This window comes from Eucyclogobius newberryi, unplaced genomic scaffold (genome assembly GCF_026437365.1).
Source record: "Eucyclogobius newberryi isolate DKJ021-1_F unplaced genomic scaffold, fEucNew1.0.hap1 SCAF_11, whole genome shotgun sequence".
In the NCBI taxonomy this organism is placed as follows: domain Eukaryota; kingdom Metazoa; phylum Chordata; class Actinopteri; order Gobiiformes; family Gobiidae; genus Eucyclogobius; species Eucyclogobius newberryi.
In genome coordinates, this window is record NW_027315735.1 from 11,442,953 (window position 1) to 11,463,439 (window position 20,487).

Here is a 20,487-nt window from a genome sequence, read left to right on the forward strand (position 1 = left end):
GAGTTTTGAGGCCAAAGCGCATGCTTCTAAAGTTCAGAGGGATGGCAATGTCAACCAAGAGTCCGCAGTTGAATACTTATTTACTTTGCAAAGATCGATCGATCGAAAGAAATCAAAAGCCATAGGCTTAAAAATGGGGCACTGGCAAAGTAAACAAAATCCCATCACACACTTGAGCAGAAGAAGCCATTACTCTCAGGATTTAAATCTACGTGGGGAGACCCCAAAAGAACTCTTTGGCCTCATTAGTCATCCCTGTCAAGGCGTTGCTGAATAATCTCATGTGTTATAAACATCTTGGACTTAGGCTAAAATGCTATGCTGCACCTTACCACCCAAGTACGCTTGTAGTTTGGGAATTTTGTTCACTGACAATTGCCAGAAAACCTTTTTGATTCTGAAAATAGAGCTTATTTGAGCGTTTCTTCTATAACGTAACACAGCGCCATCGGAACCTTTTCTTGTGCGTGTGTATGGGTTGTAGCCTTTTTTTCCTGCCGCCAAAAGTAGGAGGAGTTTTGAGGCCAAAGCGCATGCTTCTAAAGTTCAGAGGGATGGCAATGTCAACCAAGAGGCCGCAGTTGAATACTTATTTACTTTGCAAAGATCGAACGATCGATCGAAAGAAATCAAAAGCCATAGGCTTAAAAATGGGGCACTGGCAAAGTAAACAAAATCCCATCACACACTTGAGCAGAAGAAGCCATTACTATCAGGATTTAAATCTACGTGGGGAGACCCCAAAAGAACTCTTTGGCCTCATTAGTCATCCCTGTCAAGGCGTTGCTGAATAATCTCATGTGTTATAAACATCTTGGACTTAGGCTAAAATGCTATGCTGCACCTTACCACCCAAGTACGCTTGTAGTTTGGGAATTTTGTTCACTGACAATTGCCAGAAAACCTTTTTGATTCTGAAAATAGAGCTTATTTGAGCGTTTCTTCTATAACGTAACACAGCGCCATCGGAACCTTTTCTTGTGCGTGTGTATGGGTTGTAGCCTTTTTTTCCTGCCGCCAAAAGTAGGAGGAGTTTTGAGGCCAAAGCGCATGCTTCTAAAGTTCAGAGGGATGGCAATGTCAACCAAGAGTCCGCAGTTGAATACTTATTTACTTTGCAAAGATCGATCGATCGATCGAAAGAAATCAAAAGCCATAGGCTTAAAAATGGGGCACTGGCAAAGTAAACAAAATCCCATCACACACTTGAGCAGAAGAAGCCATTACTCTCAGGATTTAAATCTACGTGGGGAGACCCCAAAAGAACTCTTTGGCCTCATTAGTCATCCCTGTCAAGGCGTTGCTGAATAATCTCATGTGTTATAAACATCTTGGACTTAGGCTAAAATGCTATGCTGCACCTTACCACCCAAGTACGCTTGTAGTTTGGGAATTTTGTTCACTGACAATTGCCAGAAAACCTTTTTGATTCTGAAAATAGAGCTTATTTGAGCGTTTCTTCTATAACGTAACACAGCGCCATCGGACCGGACCACTCGGGCTGCCTCTGTGGCGCAACGGTAGCGCGTCTGACTCCAGATCAGAAAGTTGCGTGTTCAACTTCACGTCAGCGTCATGTACTTTGTTGATTCTTGTTATAGTGGGTGAACAGCATTCACTCATTCATGTTATGGGGCTGTTTCATACCTGTCACTCCGCAATCATGCGATCTGCCAAGAGGATTAGTTCAAATGCTCTAATACTCAACTGTTTGACAGTTTGGCCATTGCCCTCTGAGAGCTTTAGTTGTGAATGAAACTGCATATACACATGTATAACTCAAAAGTACAGCATGCGATGGCCGGGAATCGAACCCGGGGCAACTGCTTGGCAGGCAGCTATGCTTACCACTATACCACCATCGCAAGGACACATTCTTTCGCAGTGCCGTGTCGCAAATCGGCGCCTGTAATTGATATCTAAAGATCCATGCACACGGAACATGGTTTGAAGATAATTACTATCATAGAAACGCCTTTTTTTGCACGGTTTCGCTGGTCGCATTTCTTGTCCAACTGAGCAACAGGTAACGTGGCCGAGTGGTCTAAGGCGCTGGATTTAGGTTCCAGTCTCTTCGGAGGCGTGGGTTTAAATCCCACCGCTGCCAGTTCGCATGCCGAACGTCAAGAGCAGGGCTGTGTGATGTCTGTCGGCAGCGCTTCCGTTTGAGTTTAGCTTTCATAAAATACATATTCTAAATCTGGCCCTGGTCAAAAGCCAACCAGGGATTCTTTACTTCCGCCAAATGGCCTGCCAGCAGGGGCCCGTACGGGAACAACATGAACCACGTTGTTGGCAGGATTCGAACCTGCACGGGAAATTCCCAATGGATTTCTAGTCCATCGCCTTAACCACTCGGCCACAACAACTCATTAGCTGCTTACGGGAACCTTTTCTTGTGCGTGTGTATGGGTTGTAGCCTTTTTTTCCTGCCGCCAAAAGTAGGAGGAGTTTTGAGGCCAAAGCGCATGCTTCTAAAGTTCAGAGGGATGGCAATGTCAATCAAGAGTCCGCAGTTGAATACTTATTTACTTTGCAAAGATCGATCGATCGAAAGAAATCAAAAGCCATAGGCTTAAAAATGGGGCACTGGCAAAGTAAACAAAATCCCATCACACACTTGAGCAGAAGAAGCCATTACTCTCAGGATTTAAATCTACGTGGGGAGACCCCAAAAGAACTCTTTGGCCTCATTAGTCATCCCTGTCAAGGCGTTGCTGAATAATCTCATGTGTTATAAACATCTTGGACTTAGGCTAAAATGCTATGCTGCACCTTACCACCCAAGTACGCTTGTAGTTTGGGAATTTTGTTCACTGACAATTGCCAGAAAACCTTTTTGATTCTGAAAATAGAGCTTATTTGAGCGTTTCTTCTATAACGTAACACAGCGCCATCGGACCGGACCACTCGGGCTGCCTCTGTGGCGCAACGGTAGCGCGTCTGACTCCAGATCAGAAAGTTGCGTGTTCAACTTCACGTCAGCGTCATGTACTTTGTTGATTCTTGTTATAGTGGGTGAACAGCATTCACTCATTCATGTTATGGGGCTGTTTCATACCTGTCACTCCGCAATCATGCGATCTGCCAAGAGGATTAGTTCAAATGCTCTAATACTCAACTGTTTGACAGTTTGGCCATTGCCCTCTGAGAGCTTTAGTTGTGAATGAAACTGCATATACACATGTATAACTCAAAAGTACAGCATGCGATGGCCGGGAATCGAACCCGGGGCAACTGCTTGGCAGGCAGCTATGCTTACCACTATACCACCATCGCAAGGACACATTCTTTCGCAGTGCCGTGTCGCAAATCGGCGCCTGTAATTGATATCTAAAGATCCATGCACACGGAACATGGTTTGAAGATAATTACTATCATAGAAACGCCTTTTTTTGCACGGTTTCGCTGGTCGCATTTCTTGTCCAACTGAGCAACAGGTAACGTGGCCGAGTGGTCTAAGGCGCTGGATTTAGGTTCCAGTCTCTTCGGAGGCGTGGGTTTAAATCCCACCGCTGCCAGTTCGCATGCCGAACGTCAAGAGCAGGGCTGTGTGATGTCTGTCGGCAGCGCTTCCGTTTGAGTTTAGCTTTCATAAAATACATATTCTAAATCTGGCCCTGGTCAAAAGCCAACCAGGGATTCTTTACTTCCGCCAAATGGCCTGCCAGCAGGGGCCCGTACGGGAACAACATGAACCACGTTGTTGGCAGGATTCGAACCTGCACGGGAAATTCCCAATGGATTTCTAGTCCATCGCCTTAACCACTCGGCCACAACAACTCATTAGCTGCTTACGGGAACCTTTTCTTGTGCGTGTGTATGGGTTGTAGCCTTTTTTTCCTGCCGCCAAAAGTAGGAGGAGTTTTGAGGCCAAAGCGCATGCTTCTAAAGTTCAGAGGGATGGCAATGTCAATCAAGAGTCCGCAGTTGAATACTTATTTACTTTGCAAAGATCGATCGATCGAAAGAAATCAAAAGCCATAGGCTTAAAAATGGGGCACTGGCAAAGTAAACAAAATCCCATCACACACTTGAGCAGAAGAAGCCATTACTCTCAGGATTTAAATCTACGTGGGGAGACCCCAAAAGAACTCTTTGGCCTCATTAGTCATCCCTGTCAAGGCGTTGCTGAATAATCTCATGTGTTATAAACATCTTGGACTTAGGCTAAAATGCTATGCTGCACCTTACCACCCAAGTACGCTTGTAGTTTGGGAATTTTGTTCACTGACAATTGCCAGAAAACCTTTTTGATTCTGAAAATAGAGCTTATTTGAGCGTTTCTTCTATAACGTAACACAGCGCCATCGGACCGGACCACTCGGGCTGCCTCTGTGGCGCAACGGTAGCGCGTCTGACTCCAGATCAGAAAGTTGCGTGTTCAACTTCACGTCAGCGTCATGTACTTTGTTGATTCTTGTTATAGTGGGTGAACAGCATTCACTCATTCATGTTATGGGGCTGTTTCATACCTGTCACTCCGCAATCATGCGATCTGCCAAGAGGATTAGTTCAAATGCTCTAATACTCAACTGTTTGACAGTTTGGCCATTGCCCTCTGAGAGCTTTAGTTGTGAATGAAACTGCATATACACATGTATAACTCAAAAGTACAGCATGCGATGGCCGGGAATCGAACCCGGGGCAACTGCTTGGCAGGCAGCTATGCTTACCACTATACCACCATCGCAAGGACACATTCTTTCGCAGTGCCGTGTCGCAAATCGGCGCCTGTAATTGATATCTAAAGATCCATGCACACGGAACATGGTTTGAAGATAATTACTATCATAGAAACGCCTTTTTTTGCACGGTTTCGCTGGTCGCATTTCTTGTCCAACTGAGCAACAGGTAACGTGGCCGAGTGGTCTAAGGCGCTGGATTTAGGTTCCAGTCTCTTCGGAGGCGTGGGTTTAAATCCCACCGCTGCCAGTTCGCATGCCGAACGTCAAGAGCAGGGCTGTGTGATGTCTGTCGGCAGCGCTTCCGTTTGAGTTTAGCTTTCATAAAATACATATTCTAAATCTGGCCCTGGTCAAAAGCCAACCAGGGATTCTTTACTTCCGCCAAATGGCCTGCCAGCAGGGGCCCGTACGGGAACAACATGAACCACGTTGTTGGCAGGATTCGAACCTGCACGGGAAATTCCCAATGGATTTCTAGTCCATCGCCTTAACCACTCGGCCACAACAACTCATTAGCTGCTTACGGGAACCTTTTCTTGTGCGTGTGTATGGGTTGTAGCCTTTTTTTCCTGCCGCCAAAAGTAGGAGGAGTTTTGAGGCCAAAGCGCATGCTTCTAAAGTTCAGAGGGATGGCAATGTCAATCAAGAGTCCGCAGTTGAATACTTATTTACTTTGCAAAGATCGATCGATCGAAAGAAATCAAAAGCCATAGGCTTAAAAATGGGGCACTGGCAAAGTAAACAAAATCCCATCACACACTTGAGCAGAAGAAGCCATTACTCTCAGGATTTAAATCTACGTGGGGAGACCCCAAAAGAACTCTTTGGCCTCATTAGTCATCCCTGTCAAGGCGTTGCTGAATAATCTCATGTGTTATAAACATCTTGGACTTAGGCTAAAATGCTATGCTGCACCTTACCACCCAAGTACGCTTGTAGTTTGGGAATTTTGTTCACTGACAATTGCCAGAAAACCTTTTTGATTCTGAAAATAGAGCTTATTTGAGCGTTTCTTCTATAACGTAACACAGCGCCATCGGACCGGACCACTCGGGCTGCCTCTGTGGCGCAACGGTAGCGCGTCTGACTCCAGATCAGAAAGTTGCGTGTTCAACTTCACGTCAGCGTCATGTACTTTGTTGATTCTTGTTATAGTGGGTGAACAGCATTCACTCATTCATGTTATGGGGCTGTTTCATACCTGTCACTCCGCAATCATGCGATCTGCCAAGAGGATTAGTTCAAATGCTCTAATACTCAACTGTTTGACAGTTTGGCCATTGCCCTCTGAGAGCTTTAGTTGTGAATGAAACTGCATATACACATGTATAACTCAAAAGTACAGCATGCGATGGCCGGGAATCGAACCCGGGGCAACTGCTTGGCAGGCAGCTATGCTTACCACTATACCACCATCGCAAGGACACATTCTTTCGCAGTGCCGTGTCGCAAATCGGCGCCTGTAATTGATATCTAAAGATCCATGCACACGGAACATGGTTTGAAGATAATTACTATCATAGAAACGCCTTTTTTTGCACGGTTTCGCTGGTCGCATTTCTTGTCCAACTGAGCAACAGGTAACGTGGCCGAGTGGTCTAAGGCGCTGGATTTAGGTTCCAGTCTCTTCGGAGGCGTGGGTTTAAATCCCACCGCTGCCAGTTCGCATGCCGAACGTCAAGAGCAGGGCTGTGTGATGTCTGTCGGCAGCGCTTCCGTTTGAGTTTAGCTTTCATAAAATACATATTCTAAATCTGGCCCTGGTCAAAAGCCAACCAGGGATTCTTTACTTCCGCCAAATGGCCTGCCAGCAGGGGCCCGTACGGGAACAACATGAACCACGTTGTTGGCAGGATTCGAACCTGCACGGGAAATTCCCAATGGATTTCTAGTCCATCGCCTTAACCACTCGGCCACAACAACTCATTAGCTGCTTACGGGAACCTTTTCTTGTGCGTGTGTATGGGTTGTAGCCTTTTTTTCCTGCCGCCAAAAGTAGGAGGAGTTTTGAGGCCAAAGCGCATGCTTCTAAAGTTCAGAGGGATGGCAATGTCAATCAAGAGTCCGCAGTTGAATACTTATTTACTTTGCAAAGATCGATCGATCGAAAGAAATCAAAAGCCATAGGCTTAAAAATGGGGCACTGGCAAAGTAAACAAAATCCCATCACACACTTGAGCAGAAGAAGCCATTACTCTCAGGATTTAAATCTACGTGGGGAGACCCCAAAAGAACTCTTTGGCCTCATTAGTCATCCCTGTCAAGGCGTTGCTGAATAATCTCATGTGTTATAAACATCTTGGACTTAGGCTAAAATGCTATGCTGCACCTTACCACCCAAGTACGCTTGTAGTTTGGGAATTTTGTTCACTGACAATTGCCAGAAAACCTTTTTGATTCTGAAAATAGAGCTTATTTGAGCGTTTCTTCTATAACGTAACACAGCGCCATCGGACCGGACCACTCGGGCTGCCTCTGTGGCGCAACGGTAGCGCGTCTGACTCCAGATCAGAAAGTTGCGTGTTCAACTTCACGTCAGCGTCATGTACTTTGTTGATTCTTGTTATAGTGGGTGAACAGCATTCACTCATTCATGTTATGGGGCTGTTTCATACCTGTCACTCCGCAATCATGCGATCTGCCAAGAGGATTAGTTCAAATGCTCTAATACTCAACTGTTTGACAGTTTGGCCATTGCCCTCTGAGAGCTTTAGTTGTGAATGAAACTGCATATACACATGTATAACTCAAAAGTACAGCATGCGATGGCCGGGAATCGAACCCGGGGCAACTGCTTGGCAGGCAGCTATGCTTACCACTATACCACCATCGCAAGGACACATTCTTTCGCAGTGCCGTGTCGCAAATCGGCGCCTGTAATTGATATCTAAAGATCCATGCACACGGAACATGGTTTGAAGATAATTACTATCATAGAAACGCCTTTTTTTGCACGGTTTCGCTGGTCGCATTTCTTGTCCAACTGAGCAACAGGTAACGTGGCCGAGTGGTCTAAGGCGCTGGATTTAGGTTCCAGTCTCTTCGGAGGCGTGGGTTTAAATCCCACCGCTGCCAGTTCGCATGCCGAACGTCAAGAGCAGGGCTGTGTGATGTCTGTCGGCAGCGCTTCCGTTTGAGTTTAGCTTTCATAAAATACATATTCTAAATCTGGCCCTGGTCAAAAGCCAACCAGGGATTCTTTACTTCCGCCAAATGGCCTGCCAGCAGGGGCCCGTACGGGAACAACATGAACCACGTTGTTGGCAGGATTCGAACCTGCACGGGAAATTCCCAATGGATTTCTAGTCCATCGCCTTAACCACTCGGCCACAACAACTCATTAGCTGCTTACGGGAACCTTTTCTTGTGCGTGTGTATGGGTTGTAGCCTTTTTTTCCTGCCGCCAAAAGTAGGAGGAGTTTTGAGGCCAAAGCGCATGCTTCTAAAGTTCAGAGGGATGGCAATGTCAATCAAGAGTCCGCAGTTGAATACTTATTTACTTTGCAAAGATCGATCGATCGAAAGAAATCAAAAGCCATAGGCTTAAAAATGGGGCACTGGCAAAGTAAACAAAATCCCATCACACACTTGAGCAGAAGAAGCCATTACTCTCAGGATTTAAATCTACGTGGGGAGACCCCAAAAGAACTCTTTGGCCTCATTAGTCATCCCTGTCAAGGCGTTGCTGAATAATCTCATGTGTTATAAACATCTTGGACTTAGGCTAAAATGCTATGCTGCACCTTACCACCCAAGTACGCTTGTAGTTTGGGAATTTTGTTCACTGACAATTGCCAGAAAACCTTTTTGATTCTGAAAATAGAGCTTATTTGAGCGTTTCTTCTATAACGTAACACAGCGCCATCGGACCGGACCACTCGGGCTGCCTCTGTGGCGCAACGGTAGCGCGTCTGACTCCAGATCAGAAAGTTGCGTGTTCAACTTCACGTCAGCGTCATGTACTTTGTTGATTCTTGTTATAGTGGGTGAACAGCATTCACTCATTCATGTTATGGGGCTGTTTCATACCTGTCACTCCGCAATCATGCGATCTGCCAAGAGGATTAGTTCAAATGCTCTAATACTCAACTGTTTGACAGTTTGGCCATTGCCCTCTGAGAGCTTTAGTTGTGAATGAAACTGCATATACACATGTATAACTCAAAAGTACAGCATGCGATGGCCGGGAATCGAACCCGGGGCAACTGCTTGGCAGGCAGCTATGCTTACCACTATACCACCATCGCAAGGACACATTCTTTCGCAGTGCCGTGTCGCAAATCGGCGCCTGTAATTGATATCTAAAGATCCATGCACACGGAACATGGTTTGAAGATAATTACTATCATAGAAACGCCTTTTTTTGCACGGTTTCGCTGGTCGCATTTCTTGTCCAACTGAGCAACAGGTAACGTGGCCGAGTGGTCTAAGGCGCTGGATTTAGGTTCCAGTCTCTTCGGAGGCGTGGGTTTAAATCCCACCGCTGCCAGTTCGCATGCCGAACGTCAAGAGCAGGGCTGTGTGATGTCTGTCGGCAGCGCTTCCGTTTGAGTTTAGCTTTCATAAAATACATATTCTAAATCTGGCCCTGGTCAAAAGCCAACCAGGGATTCTTTACTTCCGCCAAATGGCCTGCCAGCAGGGGCCCGTACGGGAACAACATGAACCACGTTGTTGGCAGGATTCGAACCTGCACGGGAAATTCCCAATGGATTTCTAGTCCATCGCCTTAACCACTCGGCCACAACAACTCATTAGCTGCTTACGGGAACCTTTTCTTGTGCGTGTGTATGGGTTGTAGCCTTTTTTTCCTGCCGCCAAAAGTAGGAGGAGTTTTGAGGCCAAAGCGCATGCTTCTAAAGTTCAGAGGGATGGCAATGTCAATCAAGAGTCCGCAGTTGAATACTTATTTACTTTGCAAAGATCGATCGATCGATCGAAAGAAATCAAAAGCCATAGGCTTAAAAATGGGGCACTGGCAAAGTAAACAAAATCCCATCACACACTTGAGCAGAAGAAGCCATTACTCTCAGGATTTAAATCTACGTGGGGAGACCCCAAAAGAACTCTTTGGCCTCATTAGTCATCCCTGTCAAGGCGTTGCTGAATAATCTCATGTGTTATAAACATCTTGGACTTAGGCTAAAATGCTATGCTGCACCTTACCACCCAAGTACGCTTGTAGTTTGGGAATTTTGTTCACTGACAATTGCCAGAAAACCTTTTTGATTCTGAAAATAGAGCTTATTTGAGCGTTTCTTCTATAACGTAACACAGCGCCATCGGACCGGACCACTCGGGCTGCCTCTGTGGCGCAACGGTAGCGCGTCTGACTCCAGATCAGAAAGTTGCGTGTTCAACTTCACGTCAGCGTCATGTACTTTGTTGATTCTTGTTATAGTGGGTGAACAGCATTCACTCATTCATGTTATGGGGCTGTTTCATACCTGTCACTCCGCAATCATGCGATCTGCCAAGAGGATTAGTTCAAATGCTCTAATACTCAACTGTTTGACAGTTTGGCCATTGCCCTCTGAGAGCTTTAGTTGTGAATGAAACTGCATATACACATGTATAACTCAAAAGTACAGCATGCGATGGCCGGGAATCGAACCCGGGTCAACTTCTTGGAAGGCAGCTATGCTTACCACTATACCACCATCGCAAGGACACATGCTTTCGCAGTGCCGTGTCGCAAATCGGCGCCTGTAATTGATATCTAAAGTTCCATGCACACGGAACATGGTTTGAAGATAATTACTATCATAGAAACGCCTTTTTTTGCACGGTTTCGCTGGTTGCATTTCTTGTCCAACTGAGCAACAGGTAGCGTGGCCGAGTGGTCTAAGGCGCTGGATTTAGGTTCCAGTCTCTTCGGAGGGGTGGGTTTAAATCCCACCGCTGCCAGTTCGCATGCCGAACGTCAAGAGCAGGGCTGTGTGATGTCTGTCGGCAGCGCTTCCGTTTGAGTTTATCTTTCATAAAATACATATTCTAAATCTGGCCCTGGTCAAAAGCCAACCAGGGATTCTTTACTTCCGCCAAATTGCCTGCCAGCAGGGGCTCGTACGGGACCAACATGAACCACGTTGTTGGCAGGATTCGAACCTGCGCGGGAAATTCCCAATGGATTTCTAGTCCATCGCCTTAACCACTCGGCCACAACAACTCATTAGCTGCTTACGGGAACCTTTTCTTGTGCGTGTGTATGGGTTGTAGCCTTTTTTTCCTGCCGCCAAAAGTAGGAGGAGTTTTGAGGCCAAAGCGCATGCTTCTAAAGTTCAGAGGGATGGCAATGTCAATCAAGAGTCCGCAGTTGAATACTTATTTACTTTGCAAAGATCGATCGATCGAAAGAAATCAAAAGCCATAGGCTTAAAAATGGGGCACTGGCAAAGTAAACAAAATCCCATCACACACTTGAGCAGAAGAAGCCATTACTCTCAGGATTTAAATCTACGTGGGGAGACCCCACAAGAACTCTTTGGCCTCATTAGTCATCCCTGTCAAGGCGTTGCTGAATAATCTCATGTGTTATAAACATCTTGGACTTAGGCTAAAATGCTATGCTGCACCTTACCACCCAAGTACGCTTGTAGTTTGGGAATTTTGTTCACTGACAATTGCCAGAAAACCTTTTTGATTCTGAAAATAGAGCTTATTTGAGCGTTTCTTCTATAACGTAACACAACGCCATCGTAACCTTTTCTTGTGCGTGTGTATGGGTTGTAGCCTTTTTTTCCTGCCGCCAAAAGTAGGAGGAGTTTTGAGGCCAAAGCGCATGCTTCTAAAGTTCAGAGGGATGGCAATGTCAACCAAGAGTCCGCAGTTGAATACTTATTTACTTTGCAAAGATCGATCGATCGATCGAAAGAAATCAAAAGCCATAGGCTTAAAAATGGGGCACTGGCAAAGTAAACAAAATCCCATCACACACTTGAGCAGAAGAAGCCATTACTCTCAGGATTTAAATCTACGTGGGGAGACCCCAAAAGAACTCTTTGGCCTCATTAGTCATCCCTGTCAAGGCGTTGCTGAATAATCTCATGTGTTATAAACATCTTGGACTTAGGCTAAAATGCTATGCTGCACCTTACCACCCAAGTACGCTTGTAGTTTGGGAATTTTGTTCACTGACAATTGCCAGAAAACCTTTTTGATTCTGAAAATAGAGCTTATTTGAGCGTTTCTTCTATAACGTAACACAGCGCCATCGGACCGGACCACTCGGGCTGCCTCTGTGGCGCAACGGTAGCGCGTCTGACTCCAGATCAGAAAGTTGCGTGTTCAACTTCACGTCAGCGTCATGTACTTTGTTGATTCTTGTTATAGTGGGTGAACAGCATTCACTCATTCATGTTATGGGGCTGTTTCATACCTGTCACTCCGCAATCATGCGATCTGCCAAGAGGATTAGTTCAAATGCTCTAATACTCAACTGTTTGACAGTTTGGCCATTGCCCTCTGAGAGCTTTAGTTGTGAATGAAACTGCATATACACATGTATAACTCAAAAGTACAGCATGCGATGGCCGGGAATCGAACCCGGGTCAACTTCTTGGAAGGCAGCTATGCTTACCACTATACCACCATCGCAAGGACACATGCTTTCGCAGTGCCGTGTCGCAAATCGGCGCCTGTAATTGATATCTAAAGTTCCATGCACACGGAACATGGTTTGAAGATAATTACTATCATAGAAACGCCTTTTTTTGCACGGTTTCGCTGGTCGCATTTCTTGTCCAACTGAGCAACAGGTAGCGTGGCCGAGTGGTCTAAGGCGCTGGATTTAGGTTCCAGTCTCTTCGGAGGCGTGTGTTTAAATCCCACCGCTGCCAGTTCGCACGCCGAACGTCAAGAGCAGGGCTGTGTGATGTCTGTCGGCAGCGCTTCCGTTTGAGTTTAGCTTTCATAAAATACATATTCTAAATCTGGCCCTGGTCAAAAGCCAACCAGGGATTCTTTACTTCCGCCAAATGGCCTACCAGCAGGGGCCCGTACGGGAACAACATGAACCACGTTGTTGGCAGGATTCGAACCTGCGCGGGAAATTCCCAATGGATTTCTAGTCCATCGCCTTAACCACTCGGCCACAACAACTCATTAGCTGCTTACGGGAACCTTTTCTTGTGCGTGTGTATGGGTTGTAGCCTTTTTTTCCTGCCGCCAAAAGTAGGAGGAGTTTTTAGGCCAAAGCGCATGCTTCTAAAGTTCAGAGGGATGGCAATGTCAATCAAGAGTCCGCAGTTGAATACTTATTTACTTTGCAAAGATCGATCGATCGAAAGAAATCAAAAGCCATAGGCTTAAAAATGGGGCACTGGCAAAGTAAACAAAATCCCATCACACACTTGAGCAGAAGAAGCCATTACTCTCAGGATTTAAATCTACGTGGGGAGACCCCAAAAGAACTCTTTGGCCTCATTAGTCATCCCTGTCAAGGCGTTGCTGAATAATCTCATGTGTTATAAACATCTTGGACTTAGGCTAAAATGCTATGCTGCACCTTACCACCCAAGTACGCTTGTAGTTTGGGAATTTTGTTCACTGACAATTGCCAGAAAACCTTTTTGATTCTGAAAATAGAGCTTATTTGAGCGTTTCTTCTATAACGTAACACAGCGCCATCGGAACCTTTTCTTGTGCGTGTGTATGGGTTGTAGCCTTTTTTTCCTGCCGCCAAAAGTAGGAGGAGTTTTGAGGCCAAAGCGCATGCTTCTAAAGTTCAGAGGGATGGCAATGTCAATCAAGAGTCTGCAGTTGAATACTTATTTACTTTGCAAAGATCGATCGATCGAAAGAAATCAAAAGCCATAGGCTTAAAAATGGGGCACTGGCAAAGTAAACAAAATCCCATCACACACTTGAGCAGAAGAAGCCATTACTCTCAGGATTTAAATCTACGTGGGGAGACCCCAAAAGAACTCTTTGGCCTCATTAGTCATCCCTGTCAAGGCGTTGCTGAATAATCTCATGTGTTATAAACATCTTGGACTTAGGCTAAAATGCTATGCTGCACCTTACCACCCAAGTACGCTTGTAGTTTGGGAATTTTGTTCACTGACAATTGCCAGAAAACCTTTTTGATTCTGAAAATAGAGCTTATTTGAGCGTTTCTTCTATAACGTAACACAGCGCCATCGGAACCTTTTCTTGTGCGTGTGTATGGGTTGTAGCCTTTTTGTTCCTGCCGCCAAAAGTAGGAGGAGTTTTGAGGCCAAAGCGCATGCTTCTAAAGTTCAGAGGGATAGCAATGTCAACCAAGAGTCCGCAGTTGAATACTTATTTACTTTGCAAAGATCGATCGATCGAAAGAAATCAAAAGCCATAGGCTTAAAAATGGGGCACTGACAAAGTAAACAAAATCCGATCACACACTTGAGCAGAAGAAGCCATTACTCTCAGGATTTAAATCTACGTGGGGAGACCCCAAAAGAACTCTTTGGCCTCATTAGTCATCTATGTAATCTCATGTGTTATAAACATCTTGGACTTAGGCTAAAATGCTATGCTGCACCTTACCACCCAAGTACGCTTGTAGTTTGGGAATTTTGTTCACTGACAATTGCCAGAAAACCTTTTTGATTCTGAAAATAGAGCTTATTTGAGCGTTTCTTCTATAACGTAACACAGCGCCATCGGACCGGACCACTCGGGCTGCCTCTGTGGCGCAACGGTAGCGCGTCTGACTCCAGATCAGAAAGTTGCGTGTTCAACTTCACGTCAGCGTCATGTACTTTGTTGATTCTTGTTATAGTGGGTGAACAGCATTCACTCATTCATGTTATGGGGCTGTTTCATACCTGTCACTCCGCAATCATGCGATCTGCCAAGAGGATTAGTTCAAATGCTCTAATACTCAACTGTTTGACAGTTTGGCCATTGCCCTCTGAGAGCTTTAGTTGTGAATGAAACTGCATATACACATGTATAACTCAAAAATACAGCATGCTATGGCCGGGAATCGAACCCGGGTCAACTTCTTGGAAGGCAGCTATGCTTACCACCATACCACCATCGCAAGGACACTTGCTTTCGCAGTGCCGTGTCGCAAATCGGCGCCTGTAATTGATATCTAAAGTTCCATGCACACGGAACATGGTTTGAAGATAATTACTATCACAGAAACGCCTTTTTTTGCACGGTTTCGCTGGTCGCATTTCTTGTCCAACTGAGCAACAGGTAGCGTGGCCGAGTGGTCTAAGTCGCTGGATTTAGGTTCCAGTCTCTTCGGAGGCGTGGGTTTAAATCCCACCGCTGCCAGTTCGCATGCCGAACGTCAAGAGCAGGGCTGTGTGATGTCTGTCGGCAGCGCTTCCGTTTGAGTTTAGCTTTCATAAAATACATATTCTAAATCTGGCCCTGGTCAAAAGCCAACCAGGGATTCTTTACTTCCGCCAAATGGCCTGCCAGCAGGGGCCCGTACGGGAACAACATGAACCACGTTGTTGGCAGGATTCGAACCTGCGCGGGAAATTCCCAATGGATTTCTAGTCCATCGCCTTAACCACTCGGCCACAACAACTCATTAGCTACTTACGGGAACCTTTTCTTGTGCGTGTGTATGGGTTGTAGCCTTTTTTTCCTGCCGCCAAAAGTAGGAGGAGTTTTGAGGCCAAAGCGCATGCTTCTAAAGTTCAGAGGGATGGCAATGTCAATCAAGAGTCCGCAGTTGAATACTTATTTACTTTGCAAAGATCGATCGATCGAAAGAAATCAAAAGCCATAGGCTTAAAAATGGGGCACTGGCAAAGTAAACAAAATCCCATCACACACTTGAGCAGAAGAAGCCATTACTCTCAGGATTTAAATCTACGTGGGGAGACCCCAAAAGAACTCTTTGGCCTCATTAGTCATCCCTGTCAAGGCGTTGCTGAATAATCTCATGTGTTATAAACATCTTGGACTTAGGCTAAAATGCTATGCTGCACCTTACCACCCAAGTACGCTTGTAGTTTGGGAATTTTGTTCACTGACAATTGCCAGAAAACCTTTTTGATTCTGAAAATAGAGCTTATTTGAGCGTTTCTTCTATAACGTAACACAGCGCCATCGGAACCTTTTCTTGTGCGTGTGTATGGGTTGTAGCCTTTTTGTTCCTGCCGCCAAAAGTAGGAGGAGTTTTGAGGCCAAAGCGCATGCTTCTAAAGTTCAGAGGGATGGCAATGTCAACCAAGAGTCCGCAGTTGAATACTTATTTACTTTGCAAAGATCGATCGATCGATCGAAAGAAATCAAAAGCCATAGGCTTAAAAATGGGGCACTGGCAAAGTAAACAAAATCCCATCACACACTTGAGCAGAAGAAGCCATTACTCTCAGGATTTAAATCTACGTGGGGAGACCCCAAAAGAACTCTTTGGCCTCATTAGTCATCCCTGTCAAGGCGTTGCTGAATAATCTCATGTGTTATAAACATCTTGGACTTAGGCTAAAATGCTATGCTGCACCTTACCACCCAAGTACGCTTGTAGTTTGGGAATTTTGTTCACTGACAATTGCCAGAAAACCTTTTTGATTCTGAAAATAGAGCTTATTTGAGCGTTTCTTCTATAACGTAACACAGCGCCATCGGAACCTTTTCTTGTGCGTGTGTATGGGTTGTAGCCTTTTTTTCCTGCCGCCAAAAGTAGGAGGAGTTTTGAGGCCAAAGCGCATGCTTCTAAAGTTCAGAGGGATGGCAATGTCAACCAAGAGTCCGCAGTTGAATACTTATTTACTTTGCAAAGATCGATCGATCGATCGAAAGAAATCAAAAGCCATAGGCTTAAAAATGGGGCACTGGCAAAGTAAACAAAATCCCATCACACACTTGAGCAGAAGAAGCCATTACTCTCAGGATTTAAATCTACGTGGGGAGACCCCAAAAGAACTCTTTGGCCTCATTAGTCATCCCTGTCAAGGCGTTGCTGAATAATCTCATGTGTTATAAACATCTTGGACTTAGGCTAAAATGCTATGCTGCACCTTACCACCCAAGTACGCTTGTAGTTTGGGAATTTTGTTCACTGACAATTGCCAGAAAACCTTTTTGATTCTGAAAATAGAGCTTATTTGAGCGTTTCTTCTATAACGTAACACAGCGCCATCGGACCGGACCACTCGGGCTGCCTCTGTGGCGCAACGGTAGCGCGTCTGACTCCAGATCAGAAAGTTGCGTGTTCAACTTCACGTCAGCGTCATGTACTTTGTTGATTCTTGTTATAGTGGGTGAACAGCATTCACTCATTCATGTTATGGGGCTGTTTCATACCTGTCACTCCGCAATCATGCGATCTGCCATGAGGATTAGTTCAAATGCTCTAATACTCAACTGTTTGACAGTTTGGCCATTGCCCTCTGAGAGCTTTAGTTGTGAATGAAACTGCATATACACATGTATAACTCAAAAGTACAGCATGCGATGGCCGGGAATCTAACCCGGGTCAACTTCTTGGAAGGCAGCTATGCTTACCACTATACCACCATCGCAAGGACACATGCTTTCGCAGTGCCGTGTCGCAAATCGGCGCCTGTAATTGATATCTAAAGTTCCATGCATACGGAACATGGTTTGAAGATAATTACTATCATAGAAACGCCTTTTTTTGCACGGTTTCGCTGGTCGCATTTCTTGTCCAACTGAGCAACAGGTAGCGTGGCCGAGTGGTCTAAGTCGCTGGATTTAGGTTCCAGTCTCTTCGGAGGCGTGGGTTTAAATCCCACCGCTGCCAGTTCGCATGCCGAACGTCAAGAGCAGGGCTGTGTGATGTCTGTCGGCAGCGCTTCCGTTTGAGTTTAGCTTTCATAAAATACATATTCTAAATCTGGCCCTGGTCAAAAGCCAACCAGGGATTCTTTACTTCCGCCAAATGGCCTGCCAGCAGGGGCCCGTACGGGAACAACACAAACCACGTTGTTGGCAGGATTCAAACCTGCACGGGAAATTCCCAATGGATTTCTAGTCCATCGCCTTAACCACTCGGCCACAACAACTCATTAGCTGCTTACGGGAACCTTTTCTTGTGCGTGTGTATGGGTTGTAGCCTTTTTTTCCTGCCGCCAAAAGTAGGAGGAGTTTTGAGGCCAAAGCGCATGCTTCTAAAGTTCAGAGGGATGGCAATGTCAACCAAGAGTCCGCAGTTGAATACTTATTTACTTTGCAAAGATCGATCGATCGATCGAAAGAAATCAAAAGCCATAGGCTTAAAAATGGGGCACTGGCAAAGTAAACAAAATCCCATCACACACTTGAGCAGAAGAAGCCATTACTCTCAGGATTTAAATCTACGTGGGGAGACCCCAAAAGAACTCTTTGGCCTCATTAGTCATCCCTGTCAAGGCGTTGCTGAATAATCTCATGTGTTATAAACATCTTGGACTTAGGCTAAAATGCTATGCTGCACCTTACCACCCAAGTACGCTTGTAGTTTGGGAATTTTGTTCACTGACAATTGCCAGAAAACCTTTTTGATTCTGAAAATAGAGCTTATTTGAGCGTTTCTTCTATAACGTAACACAGCGCCATCGGAACCTTTTCTTGTGCGTGTGTATGGGTTGTAGCCTTTTTGTTCCTGCCGCCAAAAGTAGGAGGAGTTTTGAGGCCAAAGCGCATGCTTCTAAAGTTCAGAGGGATGGCAATGTCAACCAAGAGTCCGCAGTTGAATACTTATTTACTTTGCAAAGATCGATCGATCGATCGAAAGAAATCAAAAGCCATAGGCTTAAAAATGGGGCACTGGCAAAGTAAACAAAATCCCATCACACACTTGAGCAGAAGAAGCCATTACTCTCAGGATTTAAATCTACGTGGGGAGACCCCAAAAGAACTCTTTGGCCTCATTAGTCATCCCTGTCAAGGCGTTGCTGAATAATCTCATGTGTTATAAACATCTTGGACTTAGGCTAAAATGCTATGCTGCACCTTACCACCCAAGTACGCTTGTAGTTTGGGAATTTTGTTCACTGACAATTGCCAGAAAACCTTTTTGATTCTGAAAATAGAGCTTATTTGAGCGTTTCTTCTATAACGTAACACAGCGCCATCGGAACCTTTTCTTGTGCGTGTGTATGGGTTGTAGCCTTTTTTTCCTGCCGCCAAAAGTAGGAGGAGTTTTGAGGCCAAAGCGCATGCTTCTAATGTTCAGAGGGATGGCAATGTCAACCAAGAGTCCGCAGTTGAATACTTATTTACTTTGCAAAGATCGATCGATCGAAAGAAATCAAAAGCCATAGGCTTAAAAATGGGGCACTGGCAAAGTAAACAAAATCCCATCACACACTTGAGCAGAAGAAGCCATTACTCTCAGGATTTAAATCTACGTGGGGAGACCCCAAAAGAACTCTTTGGCCTCATTAGTCATCCCTGTCAAGGCGTTGCTGAATAATCTCATGTGTTATAAACATCTTGGACTTAGGCTAAAATGCTATGCTGCACCTTACCACCCAAGTACGCTTGTAGTTTGGGAATTTTGTTCACTGACAATTGCCAGAAAACCTTTTTGATTCTGAAAATAGAGCTTATTTGAGCGTTTCTTCTATAACGTAACACAGCGCCATCGGAACCTTTTCTTGTGCGTGTGTATGGGTTGTAGCCTTTTTTTCCTGCCGCCAAAAGTAGGAGGAGTTTTGAGGCCAAAGCGCATGCTTCTAAAGTTCAGAGGGATGGCAATGTCAACCAAGAGTCCGCAGTTGAATACTTATTTACTTTGCAAAGATCGATCGATCGATCGAAAGAAATCAAAAGCCATAGGCTTAAAAATGGGGCACTGGCAAAGTAAACAAAATCCCATCACACACTTGAGCAGAAGAAGCCATTACTCTCAGGATTTAAATCTACGTGGGGAGACCCCAAAAGAACTCTTTGGCCTCATTAGTCATCCCTGTCAAGGCGTTGCTGAATAATCTCATGTGTTATAAACATCTTGGACTTAGGCTAAAATGCTATGCTGCACCTTACCACCCAAGTACGCTTGTAGTTTGGGAATTTTGTTCACTGACAATTGCCAGAAAACCTTTTTGATTCTGAAAATAGAGCTTATTTGAGCGTTTCTTCTATAACGTAACACAGCGCCATCGGAACCTTTTCTTGTGCGTGTGTATGGGTTGTAGCCTTTTTTTCCTGCCGCCAAAAGTAGGAGGAGTTTTGAGGCCAAAGCCCATGCTTCTAAAGTTCAGAGGGATGGCAATGTCAACCAAGAGTCCGCAGTTGAATACTTATTTACTTTGCAAAGATCGATCGATCGAAAGAAATCAAAAGCCATAGGCTTAAAAATGGGGCACTGGCAAAGTAAACAAAATCCCATCACACACTTGAGCAGAAGAAGCCATTACTCTCAGGATTTAAATCTACGTGGGGAGACCCCAAAAGAACTCTTTGGCCTCATTAGTCATCCCTGTCAAGGCGTTGCTGAATAATCTCATGTGTTATAAACATCTTGGACTTAGGCTAAAATGCTATGCTGCACCTTACCACCCAAGTACGCTTGTAGTTTGGGAATTTTGTTCACTGACAATTGCCAGAAAACCTTTTTGATTCTGAAAATAGAGCTTATTTGAGCGTTTCTTCTATAACGTAACACAGCGCCATCGGAACCTTTTCTTGTGCGTGTGTATGGGTTGTAGCCTTTTTTTCCTGCCGCCAAAAGTAGGAGGAGTTTTGAGGCCAAAGCGCATGCTTCTAAAGTTCAGAGGGATGGCAATGTCAACCAAGAGTCCGCAGTTGAATACTTATTTACTTTGCAAAGATCGATCGATCGAAAGAAATCAAAAGCCATAGGCTTAAAAATGGGGCACTGGCAAAGTAAACAAAATCCCATCAC

The 20,487-nt window shown here is 45.1% G+C and overlaps 22 non-coding genes across 22 annotated transcripts; 10 read left to right on the top strand and 12 right to left on the bottom strand.

The window, feature by feature from the left end:
* Positions 1 to 2,025: 2,025 nt before the first annotated feature.
* On the top strand, positions 2,026 to 2,107 carry trnal-uag (transfer RNA leucine (anticodon UAG)). The gene has a single exon. It is a non-coding gene; the product is annotated as a tRNA-Leu (tRNA).
* A 180-nt stretch (positions 2,108 to 2,287) lies between these two features.
* On the bottom strand, positions 2,288 to 2,369 carry trnas-aga (transfer RNA serine (anticodon AGA)). The gene has a single exon. It is a non-coding gene; the product is annotated as a tRNA-Ser (tRNA).
* A 1,070-nt stretch (positions 2,370 to 3,439) lies between these two features.
* On the top strand, positions 3,440 to 3,521 carry trnal-uag (transfer RNA leucine (anticodon UAG)). Its single transcript has one exon. It is a non-coding gene; the product is annotated as a tRNA-Leu (tRNA).
* Positions 3,522 to 3,701: 180 nt separating this feature from the next.
* On the bottom strand, positions 3,702 to 3,783 carry trnas-aga (transfer RNA serine (anticodon AGA)). The gene has a single exon. It is a non-coding gene; the product is annotated as a tRNA-Ser (tRNA).
* Positions 3,784 to 4,853: 1,070 nt separating this feature from the next.
* trnal-uag (transfer RNA leucine (anticodon UAG)) lies at positions 4,854 to 4,935 on the top strand. The gene has a single exon. It is a non-coding gene; the product is annotated as a tRNA-Leu (tRNA).
* A 180-nt stretch (positions 4,936 to 5,115) lies between these two features.
* Positions 5,116 to 5,197, bottom strand: trnas-aga (transfer RNA serine (anticodon AGA)). Its single transcript has one exon. It is a non-coding gene; the product is annotated as a tRNA-Ser (tRNA).
* Positions 5,198 to 6,267: 1,070 nt separating this feature from the next.
* On the top strand, positions 6,268 to 6,349 carry trnal-uag (transfer RNA leucine (anticodon UAG)). The gene has a single exon. It is a non-coding gene; the product is annotated as a tRNA-Leu (tRNA).
* Positions 6,350 to 6,529: 180 nt separating this feature from the next.
* On the bottom strand, positions 6,530 to 6,611 carry trnas-aga (transfer RNA serine (anticodon AGA)). The gene has a single exon. It is a non-coding gene; the product is annotated as a tRNA-Ser (tRNA).
* Positions 6,612 to 7,681: 1,070 nt separating this feature from the next.
* On the top strand, positions 7,682 to 7,763 carry trnal-uag (transfer RNA leucine (anticodon UAG)). The gene has a single exon. It is a non-coding gene; the product is annotated as a tRNA-Leu (tRNA).
* A 180-nt stretch (positions 7,764 to 7,943) lies between these two features.
* trnas-aga (transfer RNA serine (anticodon AGA)) lies at positions 7,944 to 8,025 on the bottom strand. The gene has a single exon. It is a non-coding gene; the product is annotated as a tRNA-Ser (tRNA).
* A 1,070-nt stretch (positions 8,026 to 9,095) lies between these two features.
* Positions 9,096 to 9,177, top strand: trnal-uag (transfer RNA leucine (anticodon UAG)). Its single transcript has one exon. It is a non-coding gene; the product is annotated as a tRNA-Leu (tRNA).
* Positions 9,178 to 9,357: 180 nt separating this feature from the next.
* On the bottom strand, positions 9,358 to 9,439 carry trnas-aga (transfer RNA serine (anticodon AGA)). The gene has a single exon. It is a non-coding gene; the product is annotated as a tRNA-Ser (tRNA).
* Positions 9,440 to 10,281: 842 nt separating this feature from the next.
* trnag-ucc (transfer RNA glycine (anticodon UCC)) lies at positions 10,282 to 10,353 on the bottom strand. Its single transcript has one exon. It is a non-coding gene; the product is annotated as a tRNA-Gly (tRNA).
* A 160-nt stretch (positions 10,354 to 10,513) lies between these two features.
* trnal-uag (transfer RNA leucine (anticodon UAG)) lies at positions 10,514 to 10,595 on the top strand. The gene has a single exon. It is a non-coding gene; the product is annotated as a tRNA-Leu (tRNA).
* A 180-nt stretch (positions 10,596 to 10,775) lies between these two features.
* On the bottom strand, positions 10,776 to 10,857 carry trnas-aga (transfer RNA serine (anticodon AGA)). The gene has a single exon. It is a non-coding gene; the product is annotated as a tRNA-Ser (tRNA).
* A 1,355-nt stretch (positions 10,858 to 12,212) lies between these two features.
* trnag-ucc (transfer RNA glycine (anticodon UCC)) lies at positions 12,213 to 12,284 on the bottom strand. The gene has a single exon. It is a non-coding gene; the product is annotated as a tRNA-Gly (tRNA).
* Positions 12,285 to 12,444: 160 nt separating this feature from the next.
* On the top strand, positions 12,445 to 12,526 carry trnal-uag (transfer RNA leucine (anticodon UAG)). Its single transcript has one exon. It is a non-coding gene; the product is annotated as a tRNA-Leu (tRNA).
* Positions 12,527 to 12,706: 180 nt separating this feature from the next.
* Positions 12,707 to 12,788, bottom strand: trnas-aga (transfer RNA serine (anticodon AGA)). The gene has a single exon. It is a non-coding gene; the product is annotated as a tRNA-Ser (tRNA).
* Positions 12,789 to 14,869: 2,081 nt separating this feature from the next.
* trnal-uag (transfer RNA leucine (anticodon UAG)) lies at positions 14,870 to 14,951 on the top strand. Its single transcript has one exon. It is a non-coding gene; the product is annotated as a tRNA-Leu (tRNA).
* A 180-nt stretch (positions 14,952 to 15,131) lies between these two features.
* On the bottom strand, positions 15,132 to 15,213 carry trnas-aga (transfer RNA serine (anticodon AGA)). The gene has a single exon. It is a non-coding gene; the product is annotated as a tRNA-Ser (tRNA).
* Positions 15,214 to 17,318: 2,105 nt separating this feature from the next.
* trnal-uag (transfer RNA leucine (anticodon UAG)) lies at positions 17,319 to 17,400 on the top strand. Its single transcript has one exon. It is a non-coding gene; the product is annotated as a tRNA-Leu (tRNA).
* Positions 17,401 to 17,580: 180 nt separating this feature from the next.
* On the bottom strand, positions 17,581 to 17,662 carry trnas-aga (transfer RNA serine (anticodon AGA)). Its single transcript has one exon. It is a non-coding gene; the product is annotated as a tRNA-Ser (tRNA).
* Between the last annotated feature and the right edge of the window lie 2,825 nt (positions 17,663 to 20,487).